At 33.3% G+C, this 13,907-nt stretch overlaps 1 long non-coding RNA gene across 1 annotated transcript; it reads right to left on the bottom strand.

The window, feature by feature from the left end:
* Positions 1-3,928: 3,928 nt before the first annotated feature.
* On the bottom strand, positions 3,929-4,382 carry LOC103504365 (uncharacterized). The gene is made up of 3 exons (XR_541048.3): positions 4,320-4,382; positions 4,142-4,224; positions 3,929-4,033 (listed from the first exon to the last, which is right to left on the bottom strand). It is a non-coding gene; the product is annotated as an uncharacterized LOC103504365 (long non-coding RNA).
* Between the last annotated feature and the right edge of the window lie 9,525 nt (positions 4,383-13,907).

Here is a 13,907-nt window from a genome sequence, read left to right as displayed (position 1 = left end):
TATATTTATAAATTTATTTACAATTTAATTTAGCACATAATCTAATATGCATTGCTATTTGGTTTTGTGTTATAGTGTCCTTTACAGGTAGGAACTGTTGAATGTGGATATTATGTCATGAGATACATACGCGAAATCTTGAGCAAGGACACAAGCATTATTACTGATGCGGTATGTTTTTAAACTACTTACATTGTAACGTTATAAATACTATAATATGACTATTTTTTTTAACAAAGTGTCTAATTGACTTTTTATGTTTTATAGATTGATACAAGAAACTCGTACTCACAACTTGAATTGGATGAAGTACGAGTGGAGTGGGCTGAATTTTTATCCCGGTACATATGATAGATACACCTAGATATGATCTTCTTCTTAATTTTGTAAATGGCTAACATAGGAGAATGCCCATAACATTTTTTGTGTAAACGTTTTGTTCATAGCCATTATACTTATAGATGATGCAATAGATGCAAGGGGATAGATACTTTAGTTTTGGTATACAAGATAGCTATTATTATTGGTTATATAAGAGGTAGCTATTATTATTGTTGATTTTGGAATAGGCCACAGATAGGAAATTTTAGTTGGCTATATTTGGATTGGAATTATGTAATCGTTGATGACATTGGTGAGAACAAATGAAATTATTGTTGGTTTACTTAATTATTTTATCATTTTCTTGTTGTGTAACTATACTGGTTCTGAAAATTTTATTTTGTTGATGGATATGTTTTATTGAATCAAATGTACCTAATGCAAGAACCAGAAAATGAAAAATTTGTATATTTAATATATATTAATAAACAGTACTATACATAACGTTAAATATATGTCAAGTATACGATATTTCTTTACATGTAAAAACGTCAAGTATATGTTTACTTGACACGTATAAGGCGTCAACTATACAACATTACTTGACACATAAAAGGTGAACTTTGATAGATTACTTGACGTTAATACAGTGTCAAGTAAACGTATACTTGATGGTTTTTTAGTGTCAAGTAAATGGATACTTGACGGTGGTTTAGTGTCAAGTAAACGTATACTTGACGGTGTTTTAGTGTCACGCAGACATATACTTGATGGTTTTTAAGGGTCAAATATACTTATACTTGACGGTGTTGTAGTGTCAAGTATACGTATACTTGACGGTTTTTTAGTGTCAAGTAATCAAACTATACTTGACAGTCGATTACTTGACGCTTTTAAAAACGTCAAGTAAACGTTTACTTGACACTATCTTAACGTCAAGTAATCCGATTTTTGTAGTAGTGCTCTCTTGAATATGGTCTCAAAACCTTCAGAAAATGATAAAACTCTCCATCTCATGTAAATGAATGATAAAAGAAGACTTTCTCCCTCTTTTTACCTTCGTGGATGGATCAATTACGTATGGAGAATTCTTATTTCATAATTCTATTTCAAATTCCCTAGTAGATCACTTCCATGGTGTCGGTTGGGCAAGCAGGTGACTTTACCTTTTATTTAGATACGAAATTATAAGTTTAATGTGTTCTGTTATTAAGACAAAATTAATTTTATGCCTACTAATAGATGTTAGGGATCTATAAGACTAAATTAAAAAGTCAAGTATCTATTTAAAAATTTTAAAGCTTTGGAACTTATAAAATACAAAACTGAAATTTCAAGAACTTATCACTACTACAGAAACTACCTCTCTTGACGGTTTTAAACTGTCAAGAATGATTATTCTTGACGGTTTCAAAACCGTCGTTGAATCCAATGTCAAGAAAGGCAATTTTCTTGACAGTTGTAAAAAACGTCAAGAATTGTTAACGTTGACAGTTTATAACCGTCAAGTATTCAATTATTCATGACAGTTTAGAACCGTCAAGAATGTGACTATGAATGACAAAAACCGTCAACAATATGAATATTCATGACATTTTAAAACCGTCAAGAGTGCATTTTTCATGACATTTAATAACAGTCAAGAAAGTGATTGTTTATGACATTTTGGAACCGTCAAGAATTTTGTTGTTTATGACATTTGCAAACCGTCAAGAAATTTATTGTTCATGACATTTCAGAACCGTCAAGCAATTTTTCATTTTTTTAATTGTAATTTATTTATTAGTTCCTATATTATGCTCCCATTGGTCCAAGAATTCAACTACATATAAACGACAAATATACATCAAATATAGTTTGAAAACTCAAACATAAATATGCACTAGAACAATTCCAAAACTTTAACATATATTAACATTTTACCATATATGTATCAACATTTCGAAAACTTTACATATTTGTTCGATATTGTCATATACAAAACATTACTTCTATCAACCGAACTCAATGACCTTGAATGAAACTTGGCTTCAACTAAACTTGCATTCTGCATCCTCTACTACCTCCAATTCATGAGCTAAAATAAGTACCACCAACAGTAGAGCCAATCTACAAGAAGTAGAAAACATCACAACAACAAATATAGGATTAATGATCAGCTATGTTGATGATAACAATGTAAAGGGGAGGTGGAAATAGGTTTAGATCAGATTGTCAATACCAAATATTTACAAACTCCTTGTAACTAATTGTTTCAAATTCACCTATACTCTGAGCCATCAGCAGAAACACTCATTTCGAACTTTTTGATTTCAATTCAAGAGGAGTGATTAGTTTGATCCTCACTCATTCTATTCATCGTCATGAAAATATTCGATTTGAACCATCAAGTTTTAAAAAAACAACAGTAGAACATTTAAAAGAAAGACACCCCAAAGCCATCACAGAGTGAAAAGTACAAAAACAAAGAAAGATTAATCCATTGGCATTGCAAACCTGGTAAGGTGAAGTAACCCAAATATCTGCTCCAGCCTCCAATATTTGATGTTCCAATCCTATAAACAAGAATCTGAGTTAGTAAAAAAAATAAAAGTAGAAGTCAAGGTGCAAAAAAATTTCAATTAGATCTCATAATCAAACTACAGACAAATTATTTATTCCATTTATGACCACATAGCATTTTGATACAAATCACAATCATGCCCCTTAAATCACTATCACCAAGCCTGTGATCATATATGTAACAGTGTTAAAGTTTTCCATAAATATGCAATATCATAAAACTAAGCTTACCATCCAATAGTGTTGTTAACATTGAGTTCTCTCAAGCATCTCATTATTTCAAGCTGGTAATTAGCACAATCGAATTCAATATCCTCATCCTCCTCTCGAGCCTAATAGATTCATGTTAATAAATTAAAAAGAAATTTAAGCTAGGAAAAAAAATAAGTACGAACATAAGTACGACCAGACGTGGAAATTTCTCAACGTAACCACTAAAAGAACAACGAACATTCAACAAACAACAAAAATGATTAAGTTAAAATGAATTAGCCTCTATGCTTCCAGATCCCTCTAATGACCATAAAATGTTTTCCACTCCTTCCCGCAAATGCACTGTATTGTTTCTATCTATCAAAGTCATCCAACTAATTAACTCGGTCAAAAAGAGCCCCTTCTAAGGCCTAGCTACATTCCAAACTTCACAATCATTATCTTAACAATCATAGCTATAGGCCTCTTTTTTGCGATCTATCATTATGTCTATCTATCAAAACCATCCACTTAGCCTTGAGCTTAGCAACCAACATATTCCAAAAAGCTTTTCTTTGTTGATTCCAACCTAAAGAAAAACCAAGGTAACTAATCAGAAATGCTCCTATTTTACATTGAAACTCCTCTGCCCATTCTTCAACTCCCTCCTTACTCATATTGAAACCAATAAGCAAGATTTTAGTCACATTCAACATCAAACCAGAAGTGTTCCAAAAAAGATTTAAAATATTCCACCAATTTCCAAGACAAGACAAAGGGTTAAGTGAAGATGAATACAATCTCTTCTTACCTATTGCCTAAGATATTTTAGCCACAAAAACATGTGAATAATATGTATCTGCAAAACTTTGTTTTGAATGATGTCAGCAGTCTCTTTTCCTTGATACGATTCATTGACTTTTCTTAGGGCATCTTGGCAGATGTTGTACCATTCCATCTTCATATAAAAACCATAAAAGATTTGAAATCATTCAAAAATCTAAACTGTCAGTCAGTTGAGTTGATGGAATTTTATTTCAACGATCCGATTAACAAGGATGCTTACAGTATCAGTGTCTTCAGCTATTGTCCATGCAAATTTGCTCATGGGATGCTTTTCATATAAAGGCCTTTTAATCTTCTCAAGAGCTATCAATCATAAAATATCATAGAATTTTGTAAACTCTTATAACTAGTACAGAGAAGGAATTTTGAAAAAAAAACGCAAAAAGAAATGGTCATACCAAGATTAGTTTCTGGGGTACTTTCTGATTGAAGAAATTTTTATTGCAAGTGTGTGTTCTATTAGAAACCAATCAATCACTGTTAATCTCATCAATAAGAGAATTAATATTATCATAAAAAATTATTTAAAAATACCATAAACTAGAATAAAGAACCAAGGGAAAAACACTCCAAAAATTGCATGATATAAGTAAATTCGCATTAACAAATACTGAATACTAAGCTAAGGCACCAGCTTATTCTTGTATAAGTTCCTATTTTCAGCTGTTGTGGTAGTCATTCGAATTTCCCTCTTCCCCACTCTCCTTCCTCCTTCAGTTCCTCGATATACAGTCTCAAATAAAAAAAAAGCCCAAAAAATCGGACTACAATAAACAAAAAAGAATAACCAAAGAACAACAATTATCTCGAATACATAAACAAAAAGCAAGCAATCTACACCCATTTCACCCCAAATAGACAAAATTTCAACCAACAAACGTGATTATACACAAACAATTAACACCCACATCGTGAAAACCTAACATTCATTCCTAAACAAAAACCCCATTAATTAAAGAAAAACAAAAAAAGTCAGAGAAGATCTCGATGGAAGAAATACAGACAAAAAAATTCTCATAGAAGTCGCCACCGTCCCGGTAGCCGGAAAAGAAGAAACCAACAGAAGATGCGATTGATCATCAGGAATAACGATCGATTTGGGGGAAAAACGAAATTGAGAAAATTTGATGAAATACTTCAAATATCGAACCCTAGATTTTGCACAAAAGGATACTGCACGACGGCGACGGAGCGACTTTGACCAAGCTGAAGAAGAACAACACTCGGCGACGGAGCGACATTCGACGGATGACGTTTGGAAGATGGAGCGACGCCGACGAGTTCACAACGACACACGCGAAGAAAGAGAAGAAAAAATTGGGGGAGGCGGCGAGAAGTTTGTAAATTTTGAGAATTTTTTTGGGAATTTTGATTATTAAATATTTATATTAAAATAATATTTTTTATTTAGAAATTACTTAGTAATTCTTGAAGTTTTTAAAACGTCGAGAAATTTGGAAATTAACTTCCTCCGCCTTTTTCTAAAAATTCTTGACGTTTTAAAACGTCGAGAATTTAATTGATATAACTTGACGTTTTTAAAACGTCAAGAATTTAATCAGTATTTCTTGACGTTTTTAAAACGTCAAGAATTTAATCGGTATTTCTTAACGTTTTTAAAACGTCAAGTATAGTTACATATTATTTGACATTTGAAAAACGTCAAGAATGTCGATTTTATAAAAATTCATGACGTTTTAAAAACGTCAAGAATTTAGAAGATAATCCTTGATAGTTTATAACCGTCAAGAAAAAATTCATATTTTTTGACGGTTTTAAAACCGTCAAGAATTCTAAAAATTGCCTACACTCCGTCTTTTCATCAAAATTCTTGACGGTTTTCCTATTAAACCACCCCTTTCTTGACGTTTTTACCAAAAACCGTCAAGAAAAAAAAATACAACTGTCAAGAAAGCCTCTTTTTCTAGTATTGTTAGATGTCTTTTGAAGTTTAGTAGCTTAGCTAATAGACAAAAATAATTATAGTTTAGGAACATGTTTGAGTTTTAACCATATTAATATATTACCTAAACAAACTCGATTCAATTTTGAATTTCTTTTCCACCTATTTTTTCTGAAATCTTATCGTTTGAAAAGAGGATTTATTGTGCATTATCGTTAAAATTTAAGAAGTCAATTTCTAAAAACAGGTACAATATTGATGTTGGAAAAATGAAATATTACAAACTAATATTTATATATTTGTAGTTGATACCTTATGTGTTATGTTATTAAATGATGTGTTAGCTAATTATCACCTTGCTATATATTGTTGTTCTCTTGTTAATATTGTGCTGCTACATTGTACATTAGTTGAGGTTCATTGTGAAATTATTTTCTTCTTTGTCATTTTAGAAGACGTATGTCTGTCAACTTCTTTCTTATAACCAAATGCTTAATATACTATACTTTTGAGAAATGTAGGACCTTGACGATTTTTCAATCTCAGAAGAATTTGAATATTATGTCATGAGATACATGCGCGAAATTGTGAGTAAGGACACAAGCATTATTACTGATGCGGTATGTTTTTCTAATGTGGTATGTTTTTAAACTACTTACATTGTAACATTATAAATAGTATAATATGACTAATTTTATTTTTAACAAAATGTCTACTCGACTTTTTATGTTTTATAGATTGATACAAGAAACTCATACTCACAGCTTGAATTGGATGAAGTACAAGTGGAGTGGACTGAATTTTTAGCTCGTATATATGACAGACACACCTAGATATGATATTCTTAATTAATTTTGTAAATCCCTAACCTGTGGGAATGCCCATAACCTTTTTTGTGTAAATATTTTGTTCATAGTCATTATACTTATATACATGAGGCAATAGATGCAAGGGATAGACTTTAATTTTGGTATACAACACATGTTTTTTGTTATATAGAATAACTATTATTATTGTTGATTTTGGAATAGGCCACAGATAGGAAATTTTAGTTGGCTATATTTGGATTGGAATTGTGTAATTGTTGATGACATTGCTGAGAAGAATGAAAATATTGTTGATTTACTTATTATACTCAATTATTTTTCATTGCTGACATGTCACTCACATGCTTGTGGCTCAATCCTTGGATTGGAAATCATTCAAACTCTTCTTGTCCTACAAATCAATATTTAAGCCTAAATTAATTTCTTAACCTTAGAAAATATCCAATTTTATTCAAAATTTCCAAAAATACCAAAACAACCTCAAAATGGTATCATAACACTACTGACCGCATGGCATGGACGCAGGCAGCATGTGCTCGCACATAAAGCATCAGAACTTAAAACAAAACATATTAGCATGTGTCGTACGAAAATATTTCCAACTTTTTTTATTTAAAACAATTACTTTGATTCCTTTACTATTGGATTTTTAGTACATTTTATCCATTCATTTTGTTCATGTATATTCAAATTCTTCATATATATTTTTTAAAAAGTGATTAATTTTTTCTTTTATTGAAAATTTAGCATTAGTATATTTAGCATTGAAAATTTAGCATTAAGGTCAAATTATGAATTTGATCTCTAAAAGTAAGGAGATATTTAGAATTTCATTCCTTTCTATGCTATTTAAAAAGACAGCATTTTAAAAAAAAAAATTTGAACAAAAAGTCTTTCTAAATTTTGTTTAATCCTAATTATGTCATGCATTGATTATAATTCAACGCCGTTAATAATATTCCTATACACTACACCCACTATCATATATTAATATTAATTTAAATATTTATATTTAAATTGAGAAAAATAGTAGCTAAGAAAATGTTAAGAATTCAAATACAATAAACGCAATTAAAGTTCAAAAATGGTTTTGAAAACCCAAAGGATTGAAAAATATAAATGTTTTAGTAAAATTAATATTGTGATCGATAATAAATTTACATTATATAAAAAGATCAAAATTAAATCGAATAAGTCTTTTCCTTCTCTCTCTAGACATAAAAAGTGGACCAAACAAAAAAAATAGAGGCAGACTAGGTTAAGTTTAGGGTAATAATATAAATTTGATTATTTATTTATTTTCTCTCTTTTTTTTTTAATAATTTTAATCGTTTGATTCAAATAAACCTTCTTTTTCAGAAGATTCTAAAAAACAATTTATTCACATAATCTCAATGTTCAATAGAAATACGGTTTATACAATTAATGTATACTACAAAGATGAGATATATATGTAATTGAAGAGTAACGGAAAATTGTCAAAAATAGGTTAAAAAAAGAGCTTTAAATGAATTTTGGTACAAGCTTTCAGAAGAAAGACTTTTATGACAATTTGGGTGTGAATGGACAAAAATGCCCTTCATTAAATTTCTATCGCTCTCTATTGAATTTTTCGCCAATAAATTTGTATATGCGACCGGGTCCCTTGAATTTGGACTTTATTAATTCTCCAACAACCCAAGATTTTGCTTGCCTATGGTCATGATTCAAAAACTCAAGAGAACATGAATGAACTTTCACATACTTTTTAATCTTGAATATATTTGAATCCTTCAGTCACCGCTCGCAATCTCCAACCACACTTGTTGTCGATGCATCTAACGAAAAGAACCTCTTTTGTAGACTTTTTTACTACAAACTGAAAATTTTTTTTCATTGCCAACACACTTAATCTCATTGACAAATCTCTCTTGCAAAAAAAGATTTGTCCTACATCCAACTCTTCACTTGTAGAGCTTTCTTCGAACCAGCCACTTCCTTTTGTCTTCAACTTCCGACTAGAGGAGCTGTAGTCAACTTTACCTTTTCCTTTGCAATCTTTTGTAGGAGCATCTCTTTGTTCTGGGATGTCAAACAATTCATTGTACATCTCAACTGACTCCCATGTAAAAGTATCATCTTTTGAATGATATGACTCATATGATTCCTATATAGCCGAATTGGTCCCTATCATGTTATCACACAAGCCAACCTGAACTTCACCAATATCAACTTCATTCTCATCTAATGTATCCATTCCAATTGGAGGATGAGGGTTTAAATTTTGAACTTGGTTGCTCCCAGATACTGAATTGTAATCTTTGTTTAACACTTTCATGCTTCGATTGCTTGTAGGCTCAAATGATAGGTATAAGGGGACCTCCAATGGATTTTCACTAAGAATATAAAACTTCAAATCACGGTCATTGCTTAACTCAAATGGAGGAGCTTCCTTTTCCCCTTTGATCTCATATATACATCTTATCTTTATGTCGAACTTTGTAGGGTCAACTTCTGCAAGGTCATATAGTTCAGACTGTAAATCTTTGTGCGTTATTTCTTTAGGGACAACAATGCCTTTTAACACTCCTCCTTCATATTTTCTTCGTCCCTCATCCCATGCATCACTGTGACGCACTAAAATCCGAACATGTGCCATCCTTAAACTACCTTAAGTAGTTTTGTATCTTCAAAAATTGATTTGAACTTAAGAACCTACAAGATGCGTGCAAGATGTAAAGAAATAAAAAAAAATAACTGCAAGATGTGTGCGGGCCTAAGAGAGTTACTAAACATGCAAAGAATAGATCTACATGGATTAGGAGGTGTACCAATTTGATTTTGAAATAAATAGTGAAAGTTTGGAACGTGCGAGATACGTGTGAGATGTGTGCGAGATACGTGCGAGATACGTGCGAGATAAATCATGAGGGCCTAAAAGAGTTACTAAACATGCAAAGAATAGCTCTAAATGGATTAGGAGGTGTACCAAGTTGATTTTGAAATAAATAGTGAAAGTTTGGAACGTGCGAGATGTGTGCGAGATACGTGCGAGATACGTGCGAGATAAAGCATGAGGGCCTAAGAGAGTTACTAAACATGCAAAGAATAGCTCTAAATGGATTAGGAGGTGTACCAAGTTGATTTTGAAATAAATAGTGAAAGTTTGGAACGTGCGAGATAAAAAAAAAATACGTGCGAGATAAAAAAAAAAACCTTCATTCCTTCTATTCCTATTGCTTACTCCTCCTCTATTTGATCCAACTAAATCCTCATCCTCTAGTTCAATTCATTTTTCACTACCCATTGAACTTTCTAAGAACCTAAAACCAAACTTTGACTAAACTAATTTACAGCAAATAAGTCCAATTCCAAAAACCAGACAATTACGAATGAAAATAGCACCAAATACCCCAACCAATTATTTACTTACAGCAGATAAATTGAAAATCGGTTAGACATGAAACTCACCCAAATAAGAGAAAACGATCGAAGTTGATTGAATGGTCCGAAGAGGAGCGACGAAATGCACTGGACAACGACCGACGAAGGGCAAGCGACGATGGGCGGAGTAGGTTCAGGTGTTCTACGCGAAAGAAAAGAGAAGGGAAAGGGAACTATACGCGAAAGAGAAGGAATCGATCATGGAGAGAAGGGAAAGCAAACGTGGAAGAGGGAAAGAAAATGAAGGGCATTTTTGTCCATTCACACCCAAATTGTCCTAAAAGTCTTTCTTTTGAAAACTTGTCCCAAAATTCATTTAAAACTCTTCTTTTAACCTATTTTTGGCAATTTCCAAAGAGTAACCATACGTTCAAAAGAGATCATTTACAACAATTGCATAAAGTAACATGCATGAATTGTCATCCAAACATATGATGGGAAATTGCCAAAAATAGGTTAAAAAAAGAGATTTAAATGAATTTTGGGACAAGTTTTCAAAAGAAAGACTTTTAGGACAATTTGGGTGTGAATGGACAAAAATGCCCTTCCTTTCCTTTCCCTCTTCCACGTTTGCTTTCCCTTCTCTCCACGATCGATTCCTTCTCTTTCGCGTATAGTTCCCTTTTCCTTCTCTTTTCTTTCGCGTAGAACACCTGAACCTACTCTGGCCATCGTCTCTTTCCCATCGTCACTTGCCCATCGTCGCTTGCCAATCGTCGTTTGCTCTTCATCGCTTGCCCTTCGTCGGTCGTTGTCCAGTGCATTTCGTCGCTCCTATTCGGACCATTCAATCAACTTCGAGCGTTTTCTCTTATTTGGGTGAGTTTCATGTCTAACCGATTTTTAATTTATCTGCTGTCAGTAACTGTTTGATTGGGGCATTTGGTGCTATTTTCATCCGTAATTGTCTGGTTTTTGGAATTGGACTTATTTGCCGTAAATTAGTTTAGTCAAAGTTTGGTTTTAGGTTCTTAGAAAGTTCAATGGGTAGTGAAAAATGAATCGAACTAGAGGATGAGGATTTAGTTGGATCAAGTAGAGGAGGAGTAAGCAATAGGAATAGAAGGAATGAAGGTTTTTTTTTTATCTCGCACGTATTTTTTTTATCTCGCACCTATCTCGCACGTATCTCGCACGTTCCAAACTTTCACTATTTATTTCAAAATCAACTTGGTACACCTCCTAATCCATTTAGAGCTATTCTTTGCATATTTAGTAACTCTCTTAGGCCCTCATGCTTTATCTCGCACGTATCTCGCACGTTCCAAACTTTCACTATTTATTTCAAAATCAACTTGGTACACCTCCTAATCCATTTAGAGCTATTCTTTGCATGTTTAATAACTCTCTTAGGCCCTCATGCTTTATCTCGCACGTATCTCGCACGTTCCAAACTTCCACTATTTATTTCAAAATCAAATTGGTACACCTCCTAATCCATGTAGATCTATTCTTTGCATGTTTAGTAACTCTCTTAGGCCCGCACACATCTTGCAGTTATTTTTTTTTTATTTCTTTACATCTTGCACGCATCTTGTAGGTTCTTAAGTTCAAATCAATTTTTGAAGATACAAAACTACTTAAGGTAGTTTAAGGATGGCACATGTTCGGATTTTAGTGCGTCACAGTGATGCATGGGATGAGGGACGAAGAAAATATGAAGGAGGAGTGTTAAAAGGCATTGTTGTCCCTAAAGAAATAACGCACAAAGATTTACAGTCTGAACTATATGACCTTGCAGAAGTTGACCCTACAAAGTTCGACATAAAGATAAGATGTATATATGAGATCAAAGGGGAAAAGGAAGCTCCTCCATTTGAGTTAAGCAATGACCGTGATTTGAAGTTTTATATTCTTAGTGAAAATCCATTGGAGGTCCCCCTATACCTATCTTTTGAGCCTACAAGCAATCGAAGCATGAAAGTGTTAAACAAAGATTACAATTCAGTATCTGGGAGCAACCAAGTTCAAAATTTAAACCCTCATCCTCCAATTGGAATGGATACATTAGATGAGAATGAAGTTGATATTGGTGAAGTTCAGGTTGGCTTGTGTGATAACATGATAGGGACCAATTCGGCTATATGGGAATCATATGAGTCATATCATTCAAAAGATGATACTTTTACATGGGAGTCAGTTGAGATGTACAATGAATTGTTTGACATCCCAGAACAAAGAGATGCTCCTACAAAAGATTGCAAAGGAAAAGGTAAAGTTGACTACAGCTCCTCTAGTCGGAAGTTGAAGACAAAAGGAAGTGGCTGGTCGGAAGAAATCTCTACAAGTGAAGAGTTGGATGTAGGACAAATCTTTTTTTGCAAGAGAGATTTGTCAATGAGATTAAGTGTGTTGGCAATGAAAAAAAAAATTCAGTTTGTAGTAAAAAAAGTCTACAAAAGAGGTTCTTTTCGTTAGATGCATCGACAACAAGTGTGGTTGGAGATTGCGAGCGGTTAGACTGAAGGATTCAAATATATTCAAAATTAAAAAGTATGTGAAAGTTCATTCATGTTCTCTTGAGTTTTTGAATCGTGACCATAGGCAATCAAAATCTTGGGTTGTTGGAGAATTAATAAAGTCCAAATTCAAGGGACCCGGTCGCATATACAAACCACGTGATATCATAGAAGACATGAGGCAAGACTATGGCATAAATATGAGTTATGAGGAAGCATGGCATGCCAGAGAAAATGCATATGAACGAGTGCGAGGGTCTCCTGAAGAGTCATATAATCTTTTGCGTAGATATGGTGAAGCACTCAAATTTACAAATCCAGGTACAATATTTCACATGGAACTCGAAGATGATCGTTTCTTTAAATATCTTTTTATGGTTGTTGGTGCATGTGTTAGAGGATTCTTAAATTGCATTAGACAGGTCATAGTCATGGATGGAACATTTCTTAAGAACAAATATCGGGGTCAGTTGATAGTGGCCGTTTGTTTAGATGGTAACAATCAGATCTATCCTCTAGCCTTTGGAGTAGTTGATAGAGAAACAGATGACTCAATACAGTGGTTCTTAGAAAAATTGAAAGGTGCAATAGGGGAGGTGCATAATCTAGGCTTTGTGACAGATCGGAAGACATGCTTCGTCAAGGGTATTTCATCAGTTTTCCCCTCTGCATTCCACGGCCTTTATGTCCAACATTTGAGTCAAAATTTGCATGATAAATATAAGAGTGACACGGTTGCTACTTTGTTTTATAATGCATCGAGAACATATCGTGACTCAACGTTTGTAGAAGCGTGGAGACATCTTCTTGCATTTCCTAATGGTTCAGGAAAATATTTAAATGATGTTGGAATAGCACGGTGGTCTCGTGTTCACTGCCCAGGAAGACGGTATAACATGATGACAACAAATATAGTAGAGTCCATGAATTCTATACTGAAAGAACCTAGAGATTTGCCTATTGCTTCATTCCTTGAAAATGTTTGAGCTTTGCTACAACGTTGGTTTTGGGAGCGTCGAGAAGAAGGCATTAAAGTGACGTCTACATTGACCAAATGGGCAGAGTTAGTTATTCAAAAGAAACAAGAAGGAGCTTTGACAATGAAGGTCAACCCAATTGACTGTTACCAATTTCATGTCAAAGATTTAGATAAGGAGGAGGTCGTAAACCTTCAGACTAAAGAATGCACTTGCAAGGAGTTTCAAGCTGAGCAACTACCATGCTCACATGCCATTGCTGCAGCACGGGATCGTAATATAAATGTTTATAGTTTATGTGCTAATTATTACACTAATGAATGTTTGTTGGCTGCATATGCGGAGGCCGTCTACCCAGTTGGGAATCAGTCAGATTGGAAGACAAGCGAAGACTACG

Source organism: Cucumis melo, chromosome 5 (assembly GCF_025177605.1).
Source record: "Cucumis melo cultivar AY chromosome 5, USDA_Cmelo_AY_1.0, whole genome shotgun sequence".
Taxonomy (NCBI): domain Eukaryota; kingdom Viridiplantae; phylum Streptophyta; class Magnoliopsida; order Cucurbitales; family Cucurbitaceae; genus Cucumis; species Cucumis melo.
The sequence above is the reverse complement of the archived record's forward strand: the minus strand, read 5'-3'. Positions and strand labels throughout refer to the sequence as shown.